We start from the raw sequence: 24,957 nt of genomic DNA, 5'->3' as shown, positions 1-24,957 counted from the left end.
AATTTGCAGCATAAAAACATAGCAAAAGAATATTTTAAATTGCAACATGTCTTGTGTGACTTTTAGACGGCAAGGTGTCCTCCTGTTTGTTCTTCAAGACTCGATTACACTGTTGTTGGGCCAGGAGATAAATTGAAGTCATAAGGGCAGGAGCCAAAGTCACATGATGATGAGGACGAAGGGATGACTGACCACCACCGAGTAACCCTGTTTGCACTCACTTAGGGGTGAAAATGGAGCGAGATGATAAGCTCTGAGGGAATCATATGATAGGCCAAGCAGGAGGCAGACACATTCCTTAACCCAAAACTGGTTACAGTTAAATGCTACAATATTCTCCACATACCTACTGAGGTTTGCAGATGTGAAATGCGAGCACAACCTTCATGTGCACAGATGGTTGTTGTTGTTAAATTATGTTAGGATCACACACTAATACAGACACACAGGTACGGTTGAGCAGTAACAATATGTGTGAGCGCTCACGTACATAACTCTATTTTGGATAGGACAGCCTTATCTGTTTGCATGCGAGCGCTGGCTTCAGCTATTAAAAGTGAAAGCCATCAAGTAGAGGTTTCAATTACAAACCTGGTATAAAAAAAATTAAAGGTGCTTGAACGGGCTAATAGCCACTGAATCCTCTCCGCACAAAAGCGATATGCACACAAGCAAAAGCTCATTTGCAGTGGTATGCCAGCCATTTCACTCCATGGGTACCTTTTATCTCATTGATATCAAAGTCATTAGTACACTGGAATTGTGTTACAGTTGTTGCATATTTCATTTGAAAGACTCTGAGAATTTTAATTTCTGCTTTTTTCAGCACAGCTGCCGACTTCAACAAGTGAAAAGGCTTACTCACCAATCCCTCTTTTTAACCGTAAAACCACCGGGGTCAGACCTATCTAGCCATGACTCCACACATAGTTGGCACTCTCTGGATTCCATCTCATTAACAAAAGTCAGACCACCACTTCAGGCAACTGCAGGCCTCTATGGATATGCGCAACACACAGACGTGCACGTCTACATAGGGCCCTACAAGCTGCCCAAAAACACACTCACACACATACATGCAGAGTCATCTTAGGTTACTGATACCTTCTGACAAAGTCTCCCCAGACCCATTTTATGTGCCGTAAATTCGACACAAAGCAGAGGAGGGGGTAAAAACCAGAACATTTTGTGTGAAATTCCCACTTTGAAGTGTAGGACACGCTTGAAATGAAGAAAAATAACCGGCCCAGGTTCCTCAAGGTTCCTCTTGGCTCCTTTCTCTAAACTTACTATGTTCAACTCCAGCCTGCCTGATAGGCGTAAGCTTGGCTGTCAGCATGCAAGGGGCAATTTAACAAAAATATCACACTTTCACTGCTTACTGCATAGAGGGGAAAAAAATCACTTTCCCACCTTTCTCGAAAGTTTGCATGTCTTTACTTTGTACACAATTAATTTACATATTAGCCCCAAGGCCATGCAAATGTATTTATTTTGTTAGTGCTATGAAGATGTGACTCTTGATTTTGTCGGTTTTTTTAAAGTTACAAAGAGTGGGAAGGAAGAACTATGTTTTAAGAGGAGGAAACATCTGGTAGGACTAGAGAAGGCAGCCATCGGCCACCACCAGTATACTCTTGTTTACAACAAAACCAGCATCAGCTAACCATTCACATCTCTCTGCTTAGCATTGGGTTCAGTGTGGGTCAAATACTGCCCTGCTTTGATTACTCAGCACTGGGAAGCAATCAATGACACCTAAAATTATTTATTTGCCTTGCTGGGAAATAAGCAGGAGAACAAAAAAGAGCAAAGAGAGAGACAGAGAAAGAGATATTATGCACACTTGTGTGATTAAGAGGAGAAGCGTGCATATGGACCGATGATAAAGTAAAGCTTAAAATTGTAATTATTCAATGCAATCTCATGTAATTTAGAGTGATTCTGAGGTTTATAACCAAGGTTTTCAAATCCATCAACACTGAGATACAGGGTGTCTATATCTCATGGGTCCAATGCAAAATGAGCATAGAGTAAATTGAGTAGCTCTGCATCACACATGTATCTGCTGGCTCAAAGCGCTAAATGTTTTTCACCCAAGCCTTATATTGAATGAAAATACCAGTATCCCACAGGGATAAAACAGAGACCGATTCAGACTGCACACAGATATGACAGAACATTTCAAGTCTCAGTTCTTCAGTTTCTCTTTTGATGGGGACCTATTCTGCTTTTTTGATTTTTTCTGCTGTGTGAAAGTAATTGTTATGTGCTTTCAAGAGCTCTGTTTCAAACACGCTGCCGTCAGCGCAGCACGGTTTTCCAGTGGTTGTGTCTTCAAGGCACCTCCACAGTTTATTCCAAGGAAACAGCCCGTCTTTAAAAGTACTTTAAAGGTATAATAATACTTGAGTATAATAACAATAATAATACTCATTTATAATAAATGACAATAATGCATACTAAGACTGTCATGTTCCACAGTGTGCCAGTCTAATATTTATCAGTCAGAGATATCCTGCTGTAATTTTAGCTTCTCTGTACATTTGTGCTGTCCACTTTTGCATTGTATACAGTTGCATTTAATCTTCATTGCTTACTTAGAAGGTTAACCTTTCTTAAAAGGTTTAAACTTTGTTTTCTGGGGAAAACATAGCAAGAGGAAAGGCGGTGCTAAGAAACACTGGGCTCTGCAGATATTCAGAAAAGAAAAAATGCGCCCTTTTGGGAGAAAGGCTTAAAAGAAGCTAAAACAATTTCATACAGGATAAAGTGAGGGAGCCAGTTTAAGATAAACGAGGATTGAACTGTGAATACTAAAGAAATGCAGAAAAATCAAAATTCAGCTAAAATGACCATAATAGGGAACCCTTAAATATTACGATCCCACCATCCATCACGTTCAAAGCTGCTTTCCTTCTTTCCCTGATCGTCTGCCTGCACTGAGCAGAGACTGCCATTCATAACATAATGCTACTCATAAGCAATGCTCCCAAAGGCACCAGCCAAACAAGTTCCCTCTGTGATTTACAATAGAGGGGCCCACTTCATTATTAACTGGCTAGCCTCACGGCCTGGGGGCAAGACCATTACCTCTACATGGGGGTAGATGCCACAGGCAGCAGTTGGTCTCTTCGTGTGGTAAAACAACACGTTGTAAAAATGATAGATAAGGTATGTAAGTGCAGACTCCAGGCAAACTCAGAGTCCTTTGAGTACTAAAACCTTTGTTAAATGTCGGCTCCATGGATAACCAAGACTTCTAACATTGTTCAGATGAAAAACTGATGATTAAATGTGGGGTTTGGTGTAAACTGCTCATATATTATGGTCCAAAAGTATCAGAAAGTACTACAGTGAAATTTAAGTCAATGCGTCATTTAAATGCGGATGTTCAGCTTTAACTCAAGTGGGTAGCAAACTCATTGCACCAGCAGTTTAGGAATGTATTAATACACGGTTCCGCATTTTTAAAGACTAAATATGAGGACTGTTTTTATACTTGGATGAAAATCATTTGCATGACATCACCAAATGCTTTATTTCCTCCCTTGAAATGCTCTACCAGGCCGGTCCTGCAGCCACATTCAGTTCCTGATATTTGTGGGTCTCTCTGCCTTCACTTTGTCTTTACTAACTTCAGTAACTTGTCTTCAGTAAAAGTATGCTCTGTTGGGTTGGAGTAGTCAGGTAACTGATTTGGCAACTGAAGAATATACTATTTTTGATAAAGGTTTGAGAAACTCTTGGGTTGCTTTGCAGAATGCTTTGGGTCATTATCCATTTGCATTGTGAAGCAGTTTTGCGGCATTTGTCAGAATCTGAGCACAGAGTATAGTCTTGTACACAACAGAATTCATCCTGCTACTTCTATCAGCAGCCACAGCATCAATAAACACTAGTGACCCGGTTCCAGTGGCAGCCAAAAATGCTCATAACAGGCCATATCATTGCCTCCATCCTGTTTGACAGATGATGTGGTATGCTTTGGACCATAAGGTGTTTCCTTCTAAATACCTTTCTTTTTCCATCATTCTGATACAAATGAATCTTGATTACATCTCAGTTAGACAGGTGCATTTGCTTTCTTACAGAAAATAAACCAAGAACTTCCTGATCTTGAGTTGTTTGTAACCCATTTTAAACCTGTCTATATTTACATTCATAACACTGCCTTTTGATTGTAGATGTATAAAAAGGATCATATTTGCTGAAAACCTAATGGAATACTGTACCCCTTTGAATTAAAGCTGAAATCAGATCATTTACATCTTGATTTTGAATCCACTATGGTGGTTTACAGGACAGTGACACAAAAACTGTGTCACTGTCCAAATACTCATGGACCTGTCACTGAATGCAATTTAAACTTAACACTCTCTGGGCTACTACAAAGGGAAAGCTATCCCTTAATCAACATTTGCAGCTACTACTATATTATACTACAAAATAGGCCCACTGTACCACATACTGTTACACAGCAATGTGTCAAAACAAACACGCACAATGCTGCACAAACGAGGTAAATAAAACTGAGCTAGATAGGTGTTGGCTGAGGGAGGTAATGTAGTCTGCCCAGTTAGGCACATCTCCTTTGGCACCAAATCCTCTCTGGGTCCTGGCACGGGCCTATCCCACGGCAGTTGGCAAGTGGGGTGGCGGCCATCTTAGTGATTGCAGAATTGGGTGCACCCCTGTGTGCTAAAAGACAGTTTGGCTGTAGTTTAAAAAGCTCCTAAACCCCAATCTGCTTCTTCCTATTTTTGCCCTTATGGTATATCCCTGGAGGGCACTCGTTCAAATTCATTAGTGCTCCTTTATTTCCATGAAAATGGGAGACCCACTGCTCTCCATCTACCTCCTGTTTCTAAACTGCTGTCTCCATTTCCCTTCAGCCCGCAGTCTCGCTGCCTGTCTCTCTTTCACTCTCACACACACCAAACTCACTGTCATTTGCTTTTATTGTTTCAGTCTCTCCCTGGTTTTCCACTACACTAACCCAAGGGCGACTATGATGGGACTGCGAACAGCAACCCCTATTTCCATGCCAAACCCACTTCTGTCTTCCCTTTCATGCTTTCAGGCCTATCCTGCACCCTGTTGAGACTACAGATTAGGGTATAATGACAAATGTCACAGGGGCTGCCCTAAGGGGTGGGGACAGGGACTGGATTTATCACCAAATAACTCCCATCTATCCCTTTGGCTGAAAGACAGAATGAGAGGAGTGGACAAGAAGCATCATTGCTGCAGATGAGGGACATCACTCAGATACAACATGAAATATGGTTTTGTAAATCTCACTTCAGATTTTCCTGAAAAAACGTGATCATTTCACTGATGTATGGTGAGATTTCAGTTGGATGACAATGGTCCTGATATCGTCATGTAGGAATATATGATGTCTCCCTGTCTCTGAAGTGTATTTCTCTTCCAGTTCCCACTTGGTGGCATCAGGCTGCAAGCTGAATCTGAGCAGTGCTGGCTCTGCTTCCCCCTCACTATCTTCTCACATCGACGACAAATAGACTCTGATAACAGCTTTATTTGTTTCCCCCTAAAAAGAAAATCCATAAACATTCCTCCTACTCTGATTCCGTCTTTCACCAGATAACCTAACAGGTGTTTAAATTTTACACCTTAAACTGGATAGATTTAAACAGCCTTCTTAGACTACACATGCAACGACATTGAGAGACACTCAAGAGGAAAAATACTTCAGTCTATTCCAGAGTAACTGAAGTGCTTTATTTGAATTTCTGTCTCAAAATCAACTTTATGATCACTGATTTTAGACCACAGGTGTCAGATGTGTTTATACCAACCAGGAAATCCCAGAGAAACACCTTCACCTCAATTAAATTCTGCTCCCGAAAACATGCCTAAGATGCCAAATTAGCTGTCTCATTTATATAGCTATATAGCCTAAGCAAATGACAGAGCAAGGTCTGCAATAAACACTACTTAAATTGCAATCATTAAAGCTTTTTTTTTCCGTTTAATTTAGCGATAGAAAATAAGTTTTCATATAATAAGTAACTAGCTACTATGTATTGCTCTGTATTGTCAAAACTACAACGAAGAAAAGCACAAAAATTATAAGACAGTTTGGTGTCTTAGACAATCTTCCCTGTGGTACAAAAATCAGAAGTAAAAAAAATAAATCTGTTATTCTGCCCTGGATTTGATCCACAAACAAAAGGGCGACAGCAGCAAGGGGGTAACCCCCCTCCCCACCACCACCCTGGTGCTAATCTCCCCAGCCATGACTGGTATCTCTGATTGGGCTGCTGTCATTCTTCCTCCAATCTCAATCACTTTTTAATCAGGATTATCTTCTCCGACACCGAGACTCGAGAGTTAATTAGGAGGCCAGCCACTGCAGGTGCTACAGCCCAATTGGGATTGCTTGGTTTATTCTTCATTCTTTTCCAGCCCTAATTTATTTTGATCTCTGAATCTATAAAACCTGCATCAACCAAAGAAAGCAGCCTGTGATAAAAACCAGGCAACAACTTCTATTAATCTGCCAATGCTTGGACCTTAGACCATAAAAACACAAAGAAACCTACCTGTATGTAGATTAAAGGAACAGTTGAAAACTGAGTCTTTGCCTGTGTGTTCGTGTGTGTGTACACATGTGTATCTGTGAGACAGCTGCACAAGAGCATTTCCTTATAAACACAACCACGCTGTGTAAAGCATTTTTTTTTATTCATCTTTGAAGCAGAAAACAAATGTCAGAGAAACAACAAAATCTTCAACTTTTCAAAAAAGAAAAGAAAACACCAGGTTGCCCACTCTGTTTCCTGTCAGCTGGAATACAGTGGAGAGTGTCTGTCTCCATTTACATACAAATGTCACCTTCTATCTTCCCAGGGGCTGGGGAAGGTTTTACTCTCTCCACCGTGATGCGCTTGACAAACTTTTCTTCCCCGTCTGGGAGACAAGCTTGTGTTACACTGTGAGAAAGTGAGAGGAAACTCAATGCATTTTGCTTCTGGTGCCTTCGCTGTCTTCTTTCTCTTTGACATGCCACTGGTACGCTGTAATTTGTGTATCAAGACTGGAGCACATAGGCTTTGTTTCCATTTCACTGAAATATGAGGCAGTGTGCCGTTTGAAAAGGCGCCCGGGCTGCAGAAGTTGTAATTATTGAGGAAGCCTGATGATCGGGCTTTTGGATGGAAGGGGTTTGTTGTGGTAGGGGGATTATTAATACAAAACAAATGATTCCAGTGAGCCAGACTGCAAACAGAGTGCGTAAAATGAGAATATCTAATAACGGCCTCCTTGTACTAAGGGAAGCGATAGCATCATCTGCATCTATAGCAATCATCACCACTGAAGAATGCCCAAACTGCCAGCGCTGCTTGTATTCCCAGTGATGCACATGCAGCCATTTTCTGTGGTTAAGTGGCCCACATAGTGAATCTGCACCATTTCTCATAAACCAGGACGTGTATCCCCTGATGCATAGGGATGAACAATCAGCCTGACAGGCAGGTAGTTACTCCTTCTTAACCCCAGCTCACACTGCATGATGCAATGGAACAGCAGCCCCCTCCCTTTTTCTGCTTTTCCTGCTTCCCTCTCTTCAAGCATGCTCCCTCTATTCATTTTCTCATTCTCTCCCTATCTCTCTCCCTAGCCTCCTAATTTTTGCACACTGCCTCTCTTCATTATTCCCTTTCCTCTCTTTAACACCCCCCCAACTGCAATTCACTAGCTTCCTCTCTTTCTCCCTCTCAATCTCTCTTTTTCCCAGAGGCCCATGTTTCGTTGCTTGCATTACACACAATTACTTCCATCCATCAATTATCTGCCTACTCCTCTTTAGCTACCCCACTCCCCTTTCTCTACTCTATGACAACCCCCACTACCCTGATTACACGTGTTTCTCTGCAACCTCCATCCCTCACCCGCCACCCCTTAGCTAAGAGTACCTCCTTGCGCTCTCCTCCTCCCTCCCTTTCCGCTCCTTTTCTCTTTTCCCCTTGTAACAGATGTCCCCTAAAGTTTGGGTGAGGTTGTGCATGTGGTGGAGAGGGCAGGAACAAAAGGATGGGGTGGTGGTGGTGGTAGTGGTGGGGACACAGATGGGGTGTGGTGGTGATGGGGGGTGAGTCATCTGAATGGTGCCAAGCCATCTTGCCTTGAGCTTTCTGTGTCTGCACAATAAGCAGCAGCGGATTAACAGCTTTTTAGCACACACATGCACACACAAACCCACTCACATCTCATTACAACACCACACTGGAGCAACAACCTGGGATAAGCCCATGTTTGGCATGAATTAGTTAAAGCTGTGACCCTTAGAATAAAAAAAAAGGTTCAACAATGCTCTGCTAATGTATGAATACACTAACACGGTTTCAATTAGCAATAAATGCAACAATAACTGCATACTGTTTGGATTTTGTGTGTGCATTGTGCAGCCTTTTCAACATCAAATCCAGGTTGTTTTCAGAAGAAAGATGCTGCAGCATTATTCTCAAGCTAAAGCTTGATCCAAATGCAAAAAAGTTCGATTTTGGCACATTTATATAAAAGCTGGTCTCATCATGCTGGTTGCTTACTCTATCAATTGTATATGTAATTGGAGGAGTTTGTAAGAAATGGAGGGACGATGCAGAACATTAACAAATCAATCAGTCTTTGTCAGTGAAGCACAAGTTAGACTGTCCATTCAGCAAAGCACCAGTAGCGAAATTAAATGTGGTTATGAATGCTGAGTGCAACAAGACATTAAGTATGTTAAGTTAAAACATTCTTAAATGGACAGACAAGATGGTAGACACATTCCTGGTGAAGTGTTAGAAAAGTTTTTACCTTACAAAGCACAAACTGACTCAAACTACATTGTTTCTTAAAACTAGTTCTCAGATGTTTTGTGCAGACAGTCAAATGTGCCCCATCGAATGGCCTACAAGAGCAGGGTTTAAATGAGCTAACTGCAACCTGTTTGAATCCGTCAGGTTTAACCTCCCCAAACACACACAAACATAAACAGACTACCACCCCTGTGTAAAACCTCACAGGGGTCAAACTGCCAGAGCACAGGACAGCCTTTCCTGCCAGACTTATTTTGCAAAGACGAGAAGGAGGCAGACACCCCAAGGGGAACCTCAGTGCATCAATCTGGGAGAAGCCAGCTGGTAATCACACTTAACATAGGAACAGCCCAACAGCAAGCATCAGGAGACCCCCATAGGGGATGCAGGCAGAGAGACAGGACCAGACACACCCATTTGTAGGCTGTCACAGACTGTTAATTACTTCTCACCATGAGGCAGGAGTTCACATTAACTCTATAACTATAAAAGGGGATGGGTTCAGGGCCATAGGGAAATGAGAGTAAACTGGTGTTTGTGTAAAAACTCTGTCTAGTACAGTTTTCTCTCTCAGGCGCTTTGCTTGTTCAAGGGTGTTACATCTTACACGAGACTGAACTGTATGAGAAAGTAGCAGGCATCAACAGAAGGTCTGCTCCTGCTTGTAGTCAAAAGCAGATTACTGTCACTTCATCAGAAGGAGCTGAAGCGAATCATTTTTCTAAAACCTGGTGGAACCAAACGGGATGGGCAGGAAGCTGGGGAGGTTGCAGTGTGCTTATGTATTCTCAAAAGCTTTAGCAGATAGTCTGGCAGAGATTAGTACGTTCATGACGGTCTACCTTCACCTCTGCATACAACACAATAATATGACTGCACATTCTCCAACTAAGGCATATCTCTAGGAAATATAATATTCAGGTATAAATGTGCCAATGATATGATAAATTTAAAAAAAGCAATGCAATCAGGAAAAAAGTAAAGGCGTGACATACAGATTCAAATATGCACGAGTGACACATAGAGAAAAAGAAGAGTTTTGAATCTTATCTTAATCCCTGGTATTTTACACCTGGACAGTTTGGAGTTGTGTCAAAAGCCAGAAAACTAAATAGGAAAATGGGGAATGATTTCTGAGGGAAAGAAACAAATTAAGTGAAGAAGACAGAGGCATGAAGAAAACCAAGGATGAGAAAACACCAGAGGAGCCCAAGAGACAACCAAGATGCAAAGGGGACTTAAAGTCAGCCAGAAACAGATCAATGCTGCTGAGTTCACACACGTTATCACAGCCTTGTCTTATCTGGCCCCATGCCTCTCAACCCGTGTCATCTCTGTTCAAATCCATTGATGGCTTTCTTTGGAGTGGTAACCTTTAGACTTCAGTTGGTGGGTAAACTGTGACTTTTGGGGGTTCCCCGCCAGTTCAGAACAAAATTCTAAAGGGAATTGAGCTACAAACTTTAGACCTAAGGCATCCAAACAATGGTGTCTGAGCGAATAGTCAAACATTCTCTGCAAGTCACAAGTCTCGTGTGTCTCCACCTGTGGACAAGTCGAAAACAGGAGGATCCAGTGAATTGAAGAGATCTTCTAGAAAACTTCCAACCTGCAGTTTGCACTTATCTTTTTATCTTGTTTTTTTTCTCTCTCTCTCTCTCAGGAAAGCAGAAGGTGTTTCTTGGTAACTGGGCCTGCACAAACAGAGGTCTGATCTGACTTGTTTCAAAACTCAAAAACAGGTACATGGTATGTAATGCAGTGCACCACACATTGCAGAAAAAGCGATATGCTGTGGGGTTTTTGCAAACATTCATCATGCAACAAAACAACAAAGAGTGCCAAACAAGTACTTTAATGCATTAAAATTTCCTTAAACTGTACATCTCCTTAATATATGACCCATCAAAAACTTGGCAAAAAACCCCAATGACACCTCTTTTTTTTCTAAAAACAAATTGAATTTTAGTTTTGCGACAAGTTATGTAATCTTCCCACTGCTTGCACGGTGACGCTCACATTATGAAGCGGTTAGATGCTACTTTTATCGAGTGCGTTTCCAGCCTGGTTAAGTAGGAAGAAATGTGAAGGACAAAGGATGGATAATACACAAATCAAAGAGGAGAGGAGGGGACACTTTAGAAGACACACTGCCTCCTGTTTTCACAGTCGAGCTAATTGCACCTCGTGTCGCTAGAAGAGCACTGATTTAGCACTCGGAGCAAATTAAAATGAATAAACACAATTAGCTGTGAGTGCAACAGCGCCTCTGCATAACGTGCCGCATTTCTCTCTTTCTCTCTACCGCAACAGTCACTTTAGAGCAGCTGTTATTAACTGTGTTGTTGCGTCAAGTGCAATGTGAATAATTTCAAAGCACTCGATGCCACCAAAACTCTGCTAATTTGGATTTAAATAAAATAAACAGGGCACAGGCTAGTAAGAAAGTGGTCCTAAAAGCCTAAAAAAAATAGACAAATTAAGTGTGTGATATCGTTGTGTCCTCTTGAGTAAAATAAATGTGTTGATTGATGCTTTGGTTTTGTCATAACTGCTAAATATTTTACAACCTTGCAAATGAAGTAAAGTAAATAAAGTCCAACCAACCAACTTTAATTCAAGGTGATTAAATGTGAGGAATTAGAGCCATTTTTTGCACACTGTCTGTGTTTTAATAGGTTCTTGAACATGTGTGGACAGTTTCCTTGTTTCATCATGACAAATGGTGTGGGATAGTTCTAACTGTGTTTAGAAGCTGTTCAATTAAACTAAATACGGTGGTAATGCACAAAGTCCAAAGAGGTGTTGACAAAAGTAAGTCTATCAAAGTGAGAGCCTAACAAAGCTCTCTCTCTGATAAGTCTGCTTTATTTTACAGCCTAAAACAGAGACAAATGAATAACAAGCAAAGTATTTTTTTCAGGTTCTGCTGTTTGATTTTTATTTAAAAAATAAAAATAAAGCCTTAGCAAGACCATAAGATGAAAGAAGCCTCTTACGGAGGTAGGCATATCAAAAGGTATATCATAAGGTCAAAGTTCTTAGAGAACCTAAAATAAACTTATCTGAATGTTAAGAAGAGAAGGGAAGGAAGGATTCATAATCTAAACATGTCCAACATCATTTGTCAAACATGGTGGAGGGAGTATTAAGGCATGAGCTTGTGTGGCTGCCAGTGGAACTGGGTCACAGTTTTTATTACCTCTACCATAGGGGTTATGTTTTTGTACCAGCTTGTCTATTTGTCTGTGAGAAGGATTATGCAAATGCTGCTAGGCCGATTTTCATTAAACTGACTAGAGAGGTGGCACATGGGCAAAGAAACAGCTTAATGCATTTTGGTGTATATCCTGGAAATTTAGTCACATCAGCACCAGCTTGAGAGGTTGTGTAGCAGACAGCTGCATAACAGACGATCTTTAGGGGGCGTCCCAGTAGCTAACAAATGTTACCATGCCTCCTTAGTCAACCAATGGACGACTTACATTGGTTTCTCAGTAGAAATACTTCATTAATGAGCCCCACTTATGGTAGTGTGCGAGTAACATCGGTTGCTTCAGAATGTAAGCGTGTTGCAGGGTTGTAATGAGCATAATTGTGGGCTGATGTATAATGCTACTCAATGTGTCCGCGCAATATTTTTAAATAAATGATGATGTTTAATTTGAGTACTGGCCTTGGCTGAGGTTAGTGATCTCTGGCCTCCAGATGATGTACCTGCTTTTCATATACTTTCATATACCCCGATGCATCGGGGGTGACAAACTTCAAGCACTCATCGACTGCACCCCAGGATCAAAAATAAACATTGTATTTGCAAGTAACAGATAGACTCTTTTTTTTAAAAGAAGAAAAAAAAACCTTGAAAAGATGTTGATGGTTGTGAGTTTCAATTTCAGCACCACATTTGGAAAGTCAAACAATAAAAGTGTCTTAAGGCATCAAGAGTGTTGCTTGTGCTATGGAAATTGATTACCACAGTGTTTAAGCCGGTCGTGTGTCAAAAATGTAAAAAATATTAAAGAAAGACGATTAAAAAGTTCAATTACCTCAAGTAAAATACACGGCTGAATAACTCATCACATGTAACGCCTGTAGCTATCTTGGATCTCTCTCTCTTCTCCACTTTGATGCTTTCAAAAATGGAGAGAATACACCCTACTGTTGAGGTAGGGGAAATAAAGAAAAACAGCTCAGAAAGTAATAAATTGCAAAGGAAATGAATTTCAAAACCCTGAGGAGGACACTTCTGCAAGACCTCCATACTTGGGGGAGGGGAAAAAAAGCATCATATCCGGGGCACAATTCAATTAGCTTTTCTTCCAAGTGTAGGGAAAGGAGCTCCGGGGAGAAATCAAAAGTTTGGTCCAATAAAAGAAGTTTTTCAAGGATGTAATGTTCTCGTGGCCCCTTCCTTCCCCCGCTATGCGTTGCCACTTCTTAGGAGAGTGCCACTCAAGCAGGCACTGACTTGTGATTTCTATATAAAAAATAAATAAATCGGCTAAATTAAATAAAACAGCACATTGCAGATGCTGCTGTGACAGACACACTGGTCACGCTTAGTGGGATATGCCTGCCAGCTTAATCCTTGGCATTTTCATTGCCTGTTGTCTTTCTTGCCCAGTTATTTGACAGTGATCAGCGGTGATAAATTGTTCAATTAAAGCCACATTAAGAATCCAGAACACACTTGACATGCAGCGTCTTGGTTTACGTGTTGTCCAATTACTCTAAAGGACAAGACTCCTTCTTGCTACTGACAATAGACATGTGACTCTCATCATAAGACAAATGGGTTTATTTATTTGAGTTAGCAGGCTGATTGAATGCTGGAATGCAGGACTGATGAGTTTGATTTACAAAAAAGGGGGGTTTTATCATGTGTTTTCTTTCTTTCTTTCTTTTTTTTTTTTGCTTGACTAAACAGAGCTTATTAATTATGCATCAGATTGGAAAATTGTCTTAAGTGACGCGAGAAGTGAAATGGGATAAAACATTCTGTAAGTAGCAATAACAGGTCCACATGACTGAATTCGTTCCCTCAGAGCAAAGGCGCATCTCACCTCTGAACTTTGAAAACTTCCCACATAGTTCACTGCCTCAATAACCACTAACATCAAGAATCAAAACCTCTCTATTTGAGCTCATATTTTCCACACAATCCATTTGAAAAAGCAGCAGAGGTACTAATCTTTTGTTTTTTTGCTTTTAGAGTGGGAGCACTGGGGGTGAGGAGGGTGACATTGTTCTCTGCTGAAGGTCGTTGCCTTGGAAAAGGTTTAGCCTCAAATGTTATAAAAATTAAGATGACCTGGGAATCATCTTGAACAAATAATATTAATGGTGATGATTAGGAGGATGATAAGAGGAACAAGAACAACATCAAAGGTCTTGCCTGGAAATGTATCCAAACCATGATTCCACTATCCATACGTTTTCACACTGCCATAGTGTTGGAGGGGTATTAAAAGGCACCTGGTACTTTTTAATGTAAATCCTACAGTAACCATTTAACACACTCTAACCTTTCAATAGGAAAGTTACTTAAACATTTAAGTACTATCAAAATACTTATATATTCCGTTACTTTGACTATACTGCCAAGCATTACACTTACTGATTAACGGTTACCCTCTACAGGCGAGCGAGTAACAGAAGCATTTTTATCTTCAGATGCTACAGAAGCAGAGCCCCATCGTTAGAAAGCTCACTAAAAAACAAACATGTTAAAGTTTTGTTTTTCAGTTTGAACGTTAAAACAAAATTATTCACGGAAGATTTATTTATAAAAGCATGTTGAAAGAGAAAAAACGGACTAAAATTAGCATCTCTTCTTGGTTACTCCAGCGAGCTGAGATACAAAATCACAGCAAAGCTGAAAATATATAAACATACAGATATAGACGGAGCCCACTCTTAGGTCTCGCACCTTTCACCTGAACTGATTTCAAGCATTAAGAAGAATTAAGAAGGAGAAAAAAGTTGCACTCACTTCAGCGGCGTGAGAAAAGTACTTTTGAGACTATCCCCCCCCACCCCTGGGGACAGGTTTTAAATCCGTATGCTTGGGGTAAGCGGTCAGTTCCCTCAGAGCAAATAAAAACAGTTACGTTGAATCTCCTGCGGCAGAAAAAAAACACTATATTCCACTTTCTCCAGCGGCAGTCACTTGTTAGCGAAGAGAGCATGCATGAAATACTCCTTTTATTCTCCGTACATTTGTATTCCTTCCCCCCAAGATCAGACGCTCCAAACCAGAATCTCCTCAGTGAAAGAAAAATAAAATGCCCTATAATAATCCGTGCGCGACACCGCCGCGCGCGGATCTCCAAACGTGTATCTCTTTATTGGTGTGTGTCTCGTTATCTCCGAGTTGCAGGTTTGGATTCTTTTCTTCCTAAAGCCACTCCGTACGGGCTGGGGGTGGGGAGACAGGAGTCAAACAGCCCCCCACATTCTCCCTCCCCCTATGAAGCGGAGGGGGAAAAAACGTAGGGAGTCCTGTGCTGCGTTCAATGCCGCCTCATAAACTTCGTCTCTTGACTTCTCCTACATCGTAAATCGCACCATGTGGTGCGTTCATGCACGTTAGTAGGAAATCATAACACAAAGTGGCCTGTAACGAAACGAGTTACTGCTGCTGATCTTTGGGTTTACAAATCTGGGCTGCAGTGGCAGGACTAAGAAGAGGCAAACACATGCATTTACATGGAACGCTTTTAACAACATGAAGAGCATAGGTTATTGTAAAACCGTTCTTAGTCTAACTGTAGATCAAATTAACCTTTTCTCCATATGTGTGGATGTTCAGTGTAGATCAGCCCACATAACCTGCAAAAACGATCAGCATAGTTATTTTAAACTGTATTAGCGGGTTGGTATTAGAGTGACCAGTGAAAAAGTCGAAATAAGTGTTGCCATTGTGATAAAGTGTGACACACACACACACACACACACACACACACACACACACACACACACACACACACACACACACACACACACACACCGTAGAAACAAGGTGTCACCCAATCACGTTGGCTTTTAGTTGAAAAGGCAATCCTGATTGGCTTGTAGGATTTGAATTTGAACAGTGCCAGCTGGTGTCCACTATATCCAGCAGGGAGCCTAGACACACACTGGAGGCACATCAATCAGCTGACTCCATACTCACCTACCTTTGCAAACTGAAAATTGTTGCTCCGTCCTTGGCTAAAACCAGTTACATTTTGCTTTGTTTCAGACTGTCATATGTTACGCTGTGGGTTTAAAAAAATGCTTTATCCCAGCAAAGTGCAGCTAATTATGGCAAAGCACCTTCCTGGAGCTTTAAGGACTAAAGGAAAGGCTGGAAATTTGAAGAACATGAGACTGAATTTAAAAGGTTTTTTTTGGGAAGTGTTACAATATGTGAAGCGCGTTGCATCAAATAAGAGTCCTCTTCTTCCCAAATAAAAAGAGAGGAATAATATTTTTTTTCGTGGGTGAACTTTTCAAGGTATGCAGGCAGTAATAAATGGGAACAAGCCCTTTTGAGAAGACACATCTTTTCTGTGTACTGGCAGCAAGCCACCCTGAGCCACAAGCAATCCTCCACTGCCCCCTTTCTGTTCTTTGTTTAAAACCCAGTGTGACATGTAGCACACCATAAAGAGGTGTAAAAGTCTGTGTGTGTGTTTGTGTAAGGATGGGGTCTAATCAATTTACTGTTGAGTATAAAACATGTGTTTATGTTACGAAGATTTCTCCCTCAGCCTCTTATTCACACCAGAGCCCTTTATTTAATCAAGGCGGTAAATCTTAACAGCGACCCAGAGCTCTCACCACCATTCCCCTGGTGGCGTGAGCCTTAACATGGTAAATTTCACTCGGGTAGGGAAATGCGCTCAGTGGCCGAGGCTAGTGCTTTGGAAGGATAAAAAGAGCACTTACTGCCTGACATGTGCAATCCATAACAGAATAATGAGACTCCTCCACTCCCGGAGTCCTCTTCCCCAGCTATCCCACTCCCGCTTTTTCTGTTTTCCTTGTGAGTGTTCATAAATGCCATGTAAATTCAAAGAGCGGAAGATGTGGCAAGTGCTCGGGGGAGAGCGTTTAATCGTTTGCGTCTTGTTTCCGAATCACATAGCAGCATGTACTGTTTGAAGATCCTCGAAACAAGCGGTGAACCTTGTTGAAACTGCTGCCCTCCTTCTGTCAGCTGCTGTGCTTCCAAGTGAAGGAAGGTGATCCTCATCACAATTGCTGCTTAGCAATGTTGTCAAACAGATAATGCTTGCATGCAAAAAAAAAAGGCAGAAGAATGGTTATTCCTGAATTTATATTCATAATAAAGATTGTGTGTCTTTATTGTGAACTGGTTGGTACATTAACCTCCTAAGATCCGAACTCTTCCACGGCATGCATTTTTAATTTCTCTTTGATATTTGGGCATATTGGGGCCCGATGAATGTAAAAACAAAGAATTACCAGATTTTTTGCCAGGTCCTAGGAGGTTAATAAGGTTAAGGTTTGGCTAAGATGGCATTTGTTGTGCAGAAACATGAACTTTCACTTCTTAGATGTGAAGCTGGATTGGAGCTTGAAGGTAGACCCTTCTTAACCAAAAAAGCACAATGAGGCTAAATGGTTCCTGGAGTGTTTTTGAACATCCTAAACAATTTCCCCTCATCTAAGGATGACAGTCTTCTTCTAGACGTTCTGAATTACGCATACCTACAGTATGTACACTATGACTATGCTTAAAAGCTGCCAAACCAAACCAACTAATTTAAATGTGCTCTACCAACACTGCCAAGAGGAGTGGTCAAATATGCAAGGATGCCAAGAGTTTGTTGGTGTGATACCAATAGGGCCTAATCAAGGTGTGCCTTGCTAAGAGGCATTTAACCAAATACTGGGGGGGAATCCTAATTAATTTTAAACATGTGCATCCAATTTGTGTTTTTAAGGTCATTAAATCATGTACAATCTTTTAATTATTGGAAAAAGAAGTCCAAAGAAATCATTAAAAGTCCGAAGTTCCTATGGCATTTATATCCATGATGAGTGTATGTAACCTTCTGACCACAGCTATATTTATATGCCTACTTTGTCTCCCTGTCTTATTCATGTGTTTACCCAAAGTTTTGCCAGGGGGCCAGGTAGGGCATTAACAGGGAAAGAGAGGCACAAAGAAATACTTTTCTTTCTTATTCTCATTTAAAATGTCTAGCTTTTAATAAATAATTATCTGAATCTTACAACCAAAGTTTTTATATGATGTAAAATGTATAGAAACCACACATATACCAACAAGACTGTGTACATCACTGTCACAACAGTGTTTGTTATCATTGTTGTGAGGAGACCATAAATAGCATTTGCATTTTCTGTTGTACAGTTCATTTGCTGTTTTGTTTCAAAATAGCTGATAACTATTCGCTGACAGCTGCTGACAGCTGCTGACAGCTGCGAACAAATATAATTCTGTAAAGTTGTTTTATATAGTGTGTAACTGTTCATATAGAGCATTATTAAATTTATTGCTAATGCAATCATATGGCACATTGACTTCTGAGGAAATTTTAGACGGCGTTCATCATCAAAAAGGTTGCCGACCCCTGGAGTAGGCACTATGTGCCCAGAATAAACAGAGTCAACTAAAGAACAGGGCTTTTCAGCCTTGGGTTTTGACGTTAGAATCTCATTGCAAGTTGGTTAGTCCATTTCCGAAGTTTAACTAGTCAGACGTACCAAAAATGGGTACAATAAATATTAAAAGTGATGATTTTATTTTTTAAAAGTGATGAATCTATTTAAGTATTTGAAATATTTAATTTTTTTGTATTATGGCTTATCTGGCATATTATTTTTAATATATTTAAAATATCATGGACAGAGGATCATGGAGCAGGAACCAACATAGCTCCAATTACAGGGGACCTATTGAACATTCAAGTGTGAATGGAGTATATCAGAGTACATAAAAACTACGTCACTTATACTAGGTGTAATCAAAATCGTCTTTGAATGTCGCCCTTGATCTTCTCTTTTGTATCAAAATGGCAGCACTTCAATCTGAACATAATTTCGAGGGAGAAGTACGAGTCTTGGGAATCAATCTGGCAATTAAGGTATGTTGGGTGATTCTGTGGCCAAACCTCAGGTTCTTTGTGCCAAATATTCTTCTCAAAATGCCAAAGGACATTACAATGTAGCTTTAAACTGGGGGAGGCACATTTGTGTTTGTACTCAAGAACTGCAGTACGATTTTCATCCTTGGACACTGTGGACTAAAGTGCACTAAAAACTGCACATTGGTCTCTGGATCGCAGCTGTTCACCCAGCTCCCATTAACAGTAATGCTAAATAAAGTTGATTCTCTTTTTAGTTCCATGTTGAAATTGAAAGTGTGTATATACACATTTAATCAGAAGGTCCAGGGAGTATAAACACAGAAGCTATAATGGGACACTTTGAGAGGAAGAGTGGTAAAATTAACTTTAAATTAGATACGGCTTTTTTTCTGGGGTCTTGAAATGTTTTTTTGAAGTTTTAAAAGAATTTACCATTGTATGACAATTCATAGAAGTCATCATCACATACATACTTGCCTTTTTTTATTAGCTTGTTTTTAAACAAAATGTTGATTCTCAAATATGTTGTGCCAATTTCAGTCTGGTGTATTAAACAGGGGACACTTGACCGCAAATTCCAAGGCTTCTTTTGCCAGTCCATCCCCTGGTTGCTTTCTTCCTTATTGTCTCCCTGCTCCCTTTCGTTCATCTGTGTCACCCTTAAGGGTTGAGACACAATCACCTCTGATAGCAGCGGGCCATCGCTCACTCTGTCCCTGAAGGCGACAGCCCACTTACTGCCAGCCTTTTGCTCAAATGGAAGACATTTCATCACCCTACTGAAAACACAATTAAAAACACGTGCACGTCCGGTCGGCCCTCGAGAGCCACCCTTTGTCATAAGTTTAGTTACACTGAGTCTGCCTCACCCTCTCAGATATTTACTTTCCCTGTGACTGAGTGTTTATCAGCTAGGTTGACAAGTGTGCTTTTTTTAGTGCACTTGAGGCGCTGGAAGAACAAGAGGAAGTGAACCAGTGCTCAGTGTTTAACGCTCTTCTTTCTGAGAGACATTTGTCGCCTTGTAGCTTCAACAGTTAGCTGATAAGTGACTCTCTAGGCTAGAATATTTTTCTTCTTCGCTGGAAGCCAAAATGGAGGACAGTGTGCAGGGTTTTTGGTGAAGGGTGATTTCCTCAACGCACACACATACTGTACACACAAACACACACAGAGCAAGCGGGAACAGAGGCAGACTGACGGCTATTAGAGAGCAACGATGCTTGCTCTTATCTCCCTCCACGATAGAGATCTACAAAGAGCTTGAGAGAGATTATGAATTCATTACCTTGATACACAAGTGAGCACTGCAATAGACAGGAGTTTGAGAATGGAGATAGGAGCTTGGTGGGTGCAGGGAGAAGAGAAGGAATGGGAGTGCAATGAATTACATGCTGCTAGCGGAAAATAAATCTGTCTGCTTTCTTTGCATTTTTAGGACAATTTTTTGCCTTGTTGCATTTGTTGATTCTCTAAAATGTGTTCCTCCCATGTGTGATCAGGCTTTATTACAGGTCTAGCTATATTTCTTTCCATTTGTGCATTTTACCCAGCTAACAACATTTTACCCCCAGATTTTATCCATCCATTTTTTTCTGCACAGAACTAAAGAAAAACAACTACATAAGTATCTGGACGAGATTCCCCAGAGCTCAGTATTGACATTAGGCTCCTTTCTGAAATTGATTGGTTTTGTTGTCATATGTGATGTTGAGTGTTTTCAGTTGCACTTCTGATGATTGCAGTTCACGGCTCAGATGTAGTTTTTGCACAGTCAGCTTGCATCGTGTCAAGTCTCTTGTGTTAAGTATCTAACTTTATAGTCTTGGGAGAAAGGACATCTCAAAAAACAACTTAAACAATAGTCTTTTTTGCTAACGTAACACATTTCAGTCAGTGTAACTATACAGAAATGTTTTCTGTGACCAGCCACACTGACCTATTCTTGCCTCTTTCCTTCCTTCAACTCTTGTGAAATTCTTTCAGATGGCTCACTTTCAATATGGCTTCCTCACTGTGTGTTTTCCCTCAAGCTCTGTTGAATTCGGCTGACGTTTGGATGCAGGTAACAAAGTCCAGTTAAATAAACCAAAGAAATTCAGAGAGAGTGAAATAAACAGGTACAAAGACATAAAAAGAGAAGTAAGTACGTAAGTTTTTTTTCCTCTTTGTCTTATGAATCTGGTAAAATTGACAAATGCTTTACGCGATGCCTGCTCGAACTGTAAATTTCAAGTTCCCTGCTAGACTGAGCAGACAGTTAACTGTGAATTTAGTTGAGCTGTGAATTAAGGTTGTGGCCAGACTAAATGCAGTACACAACCATGGATGAGACTCCCCGGATCCAATGTCAAAGTCCCGTCTGAAGAGATACTTGCAGATGTTATTCACCCTCTACTCATCATGTCCCATGATAGCATTACAGAAGCCAATAAGCTGATATATGCCACTTCAACAGTAATCCTAGAGACACGTGGGTATAAAATCAAGATTATATGCAGAGAGAATCCCCCATGGAGGAGAAACCTGAAAACCAAAATCAAGTCCAGAAGAGCATTAGTCGATTAACAGAGGTGCAGAAGGGCCTGGATGGATAAAAAGGACATCAACAAGTCCACCACTGAGTCTCTAAAAACACCCTTCACTGCTAGGCTGAAGAAAAGTAAAACCCAAGAGAACAGAAGGCTTGTTCTCCAAGGACCAGTGTTGGGGAGTAACGGAATACATATACCGCCGTTACGTATTTAGAATACAAAATATGAGTAACTGTATTCCGTTACAGTTACCGTTTAAAAAGGTGGTATTCAGAATACAGTTACTTTGTTGAAATAAATGGATTACACTGCGGTACTTTCCTGTTTCATTTTGTCGCGGGTCAGGACTGTTTGGGTTTTGTTTGACAGCTACGTTCTTTCGTTCCAGGCGGCAGCGTTACGGTTGCCATGGTTACAGGGCGACGCTCTCTCTCTCTTTCTGCGACTGTGTGTTTCCTGGGTGAGAGAGCGCCTTTTCGTTGTTGTTGTTGTTGTGCTAAGCTAACAGGCAGAATGCTACAAGCGTAGCTCTAAAGAATGTAGCATCATTGGCAGTATAGTCCATGTTGCAGGGAGAATGCACTGCCATACACGTTATGTGTCTGTGAGCGCGAGGAGGGAGAAAAAGGCGAGTGGAAAGGTACGAGTTGTCGTCGAGGAAAAACGGGAGCTGGAAACATGTAAATATAATAATAACCACTGCAGCCAAGAAGAGTGCCTGACGAGCCCAGTTGTAAGTAAGCTATTAAGACTCGACTGTACACCGTGTTCGTGTTTTCCTCCGAAAACAATAAGTTCCGTTGGAGCAGTCTTTCAACGCCTCTCTCTGTCTCTCGCAAGAAAAATTGACCCACACAACAAAGTAAAGCTATTTTTCGGCTATGAGCCGACAGGGACCCCGCCGTATTAGTCAGAGGTCCCTTTACTACAGTTCGGAGTCGCGGACCTTCAGTAATAGTAATAAATCACACAGCAATAGTACATTCACGTTGTTGTAAAAAGCACGATAATATATTAAGTAATCCAAAGTATTCAGAATACGTTACTGTCATTGAGTAACGTAACGGAATACGTTACAGAATACATTTTGGGGCATGTATTCTGTATTCTGTAACGGAATACATTTTAAAAGTAACCTTCCCAACACTGCCAAGGACCTATAAAAGATGTACTCCCAGCTGCAAATGCATAATGGCACAAGGACAGACCTACTCAGAGCTGATCAAAGCAATGAGAGCACACAGCAATAATCTATTGCTGTGTGATTTATTACTATTAGTGAAGGTTACTCGCCATACCAAGAGCAACTAGATTTTTAAATCTTAATATAAAATGAGTAACAGTAGGTTGACATTAGGTAAGGCTGCACTTTTTGCAGCAATCTCGTATAGAAAACGATTCCGCGCATATATAAAACAGGTCCGCGGCTCCGAATCGTAGTAAAGGGACCTCTGGCTAATATGTCAGGTTCCGTGTCGGGCTCATAGCCAAAAACTAGCTTTACTTTGTTGTCTGGGTCTGCTTTGCTAGAGCGTTGAAAGACTGCTCCAACGGAACTTATTGTATCGGTGGAAAGCGCGAACACAGAGTACATTCGAGTCTTAATAGCTTACATACAACTGGGCTCGTCAGGCACTCTTTTTGGCTGCAGTGGTTATTATTATATTTACATGCTTCCAGCTCCCGTTTCTGCCCATGGACAGTTCGTGCTTTTCTACTCTCCTTTTTCTCCCTCCCTCGCTCACAGACACATAACGGGTATGGCAGTCCATTCTCCCTGCAGCACAGACTACACTGCCCATGAGGCTACATTCTTTGTAACACTCTTGCCTTCATATTAAATTCTTTTTAAAAAAAATTTCTTCACGTCATTATGAGACGCGAGATTGAGACACAGGCATTAGAGCCTCTTAATGCGTGTTTTGTTTGGATTTCCAATGGCGTGAAATTACCAAAAATAGAGAGGGCATAACCGAACATATCAAACAGGAAAAGACTGCAGTATAATCCCTTTATTTCAACAAAGTAACTGTATTCTGAATACCACCTTTTTAAACGGTAACTGTAATGGAATACAGTTGCTCATATTTTGTATTTTAAATACGTAACGGCGGTACATGTATTCCGTTACTCCCCAACACTGGTGGTTGATTGAACAGTGCACCAAGATGCTTTGAATTGGCAACCTAACCTGAGCATAGACTGACTATGACTCAAGGTTGGTTTCCCTAATCTAAGAATCTTGGTGAGGAGCTGAAAAGCTCATGACTGACAAGCTGACACATAGATTCTGCAGTGCAGAATCTATCTTATACTCACTTCAAATAAGTATACAGACACAGATCTAGATCCAGGAGAAAAGTGACCATCAGCCATCTCCAATACATGGATGACATCAAGCTATGTGCCTGGAGTGAGCAAACATTGACTCACTGATCCACCTCACCAGGATACATAAAGAGGATACCGAGATGTAACTCAGACTGGATAAGTGGGAATGCATAGTTATGTGCTAAACAGTAAGAATATTGCAAGACACATTTGCTTACAAGCCATCAGATAGGGATCTGAAATAGCTATAATAATTATAGCTGAACATATGATGTGATAGAGTCCACTGATGTCAAGGCATAAAACCTCTTCACAGTGCACAGAGTATCCCACTCAAGTTCCGGCACCCTGAGACTCTACAAGCAATGAAAAGAGGGATGCAAAGGATAAGTGTGTGTTACAACTACAATCAAAGATGAAGCAAGGAGAATAGGTGAACTTATGAGAAAAATGCCAGATCCCTGGATGAAGTGTTATAAGAATTACATAGCCAGCTGAAGACAGATGATAATGGAATAGAAAATATCATGGAAGATATTGGTTCTATCTGCCAGTGTTAGCAGATGGGGGAAGAGGGTGGCATCAAGAAGATCTACCAGTGGTTAAGAACAGCTTGTGTGAAGGACAACATAGAGGCTCTGACCATGGCAGCACAAGAACCAATGTACTGCAGTCTACTACAGCCCACCTGATCCAAGTTGTCGGCTTTGCAAAGATGCTTCTGACATGGGCCAGCAGGCAATGGCATGATGTAAGAGTCAAGCTTGGATTTTAAAAGTAAGAGGCAGTGGTGGTTGACAAGAAAAAGATAAAAGTTGTCCCAATTCTAGCAGATATTGTCATTAGAAAGAATGAGCGTGAGGAGCACCGCTGCATGGGATCTCTCCTGCTTCCTACTGCAGATTTAAGTTAACTGGCTGTAGGTGTCAATATGAGCGTGAATGGTTGTCTAATTCTGTGTGTTGATTCTGTAATGGACTAGTGACCTGTCCAATGTACTCCACCCTTCGCCTTATGATAGGTGGGATAATCTCCTGTCCCTGCTTCCCACCCTGAACTGAATATGTGGTTGAGGAAGCGGATGGACATATGTCACTAGCTTAGCAATAAACTTAAGGAATTGAGAATGTGATT

At 41.0% G+C, this 24,957-nt stretch overlaps 1 protein-coding gene across 18 annotated transcripts in view; it reads right to left on the bottom strand.

Moving 5' to 3' along the window:
• The window catches only part of ptprsa (protein tyrosine phosphatase receptor type Sa), a 231,861-nt gene that overhangs the window by 158,833 nt on the left and 48,071 nt on the right, over positions 1-24,957 (bottom strand). For 2 of the 18 annotated variants that reach the window (XM_076874365.1, XM_076874364.1), the window contains exon 1: positions 14,830-15,267. The exons of the other annotated variants lie outside the window; for them this stretch is intronic. The gene's annotated coding sequence lies outside the window, so the exon portion shown is untranslated. Of the gene's footprint in view, positions 1-14,829; positions 15,268-24,957 lie in introns of those variants that run through there. 18 annotated transcript variants of the gene reach the window in all.

Source organism: Maylandia zebra, linkage group LG15, assembly GCF_041146795.1.
Source record: "Maylandia zebra isolate NMK-2024a linkage group LG15, Mzebra_GT3a, whole genome shotgun sequence".
In the NCBI taxonomy this organism is placed as follows: domain Eukaryota; kingdom Metazoa; phylum Chordata; class Actinopteri; order Cichliformes; family Cichlidae; genus Maylandia; species Maylandia zebra.
The sequence above is the reverse complement of the archived record's forward strand: the minus strand, read 5'-3'. Positions and strand labels throughout refer to the sequence as shown.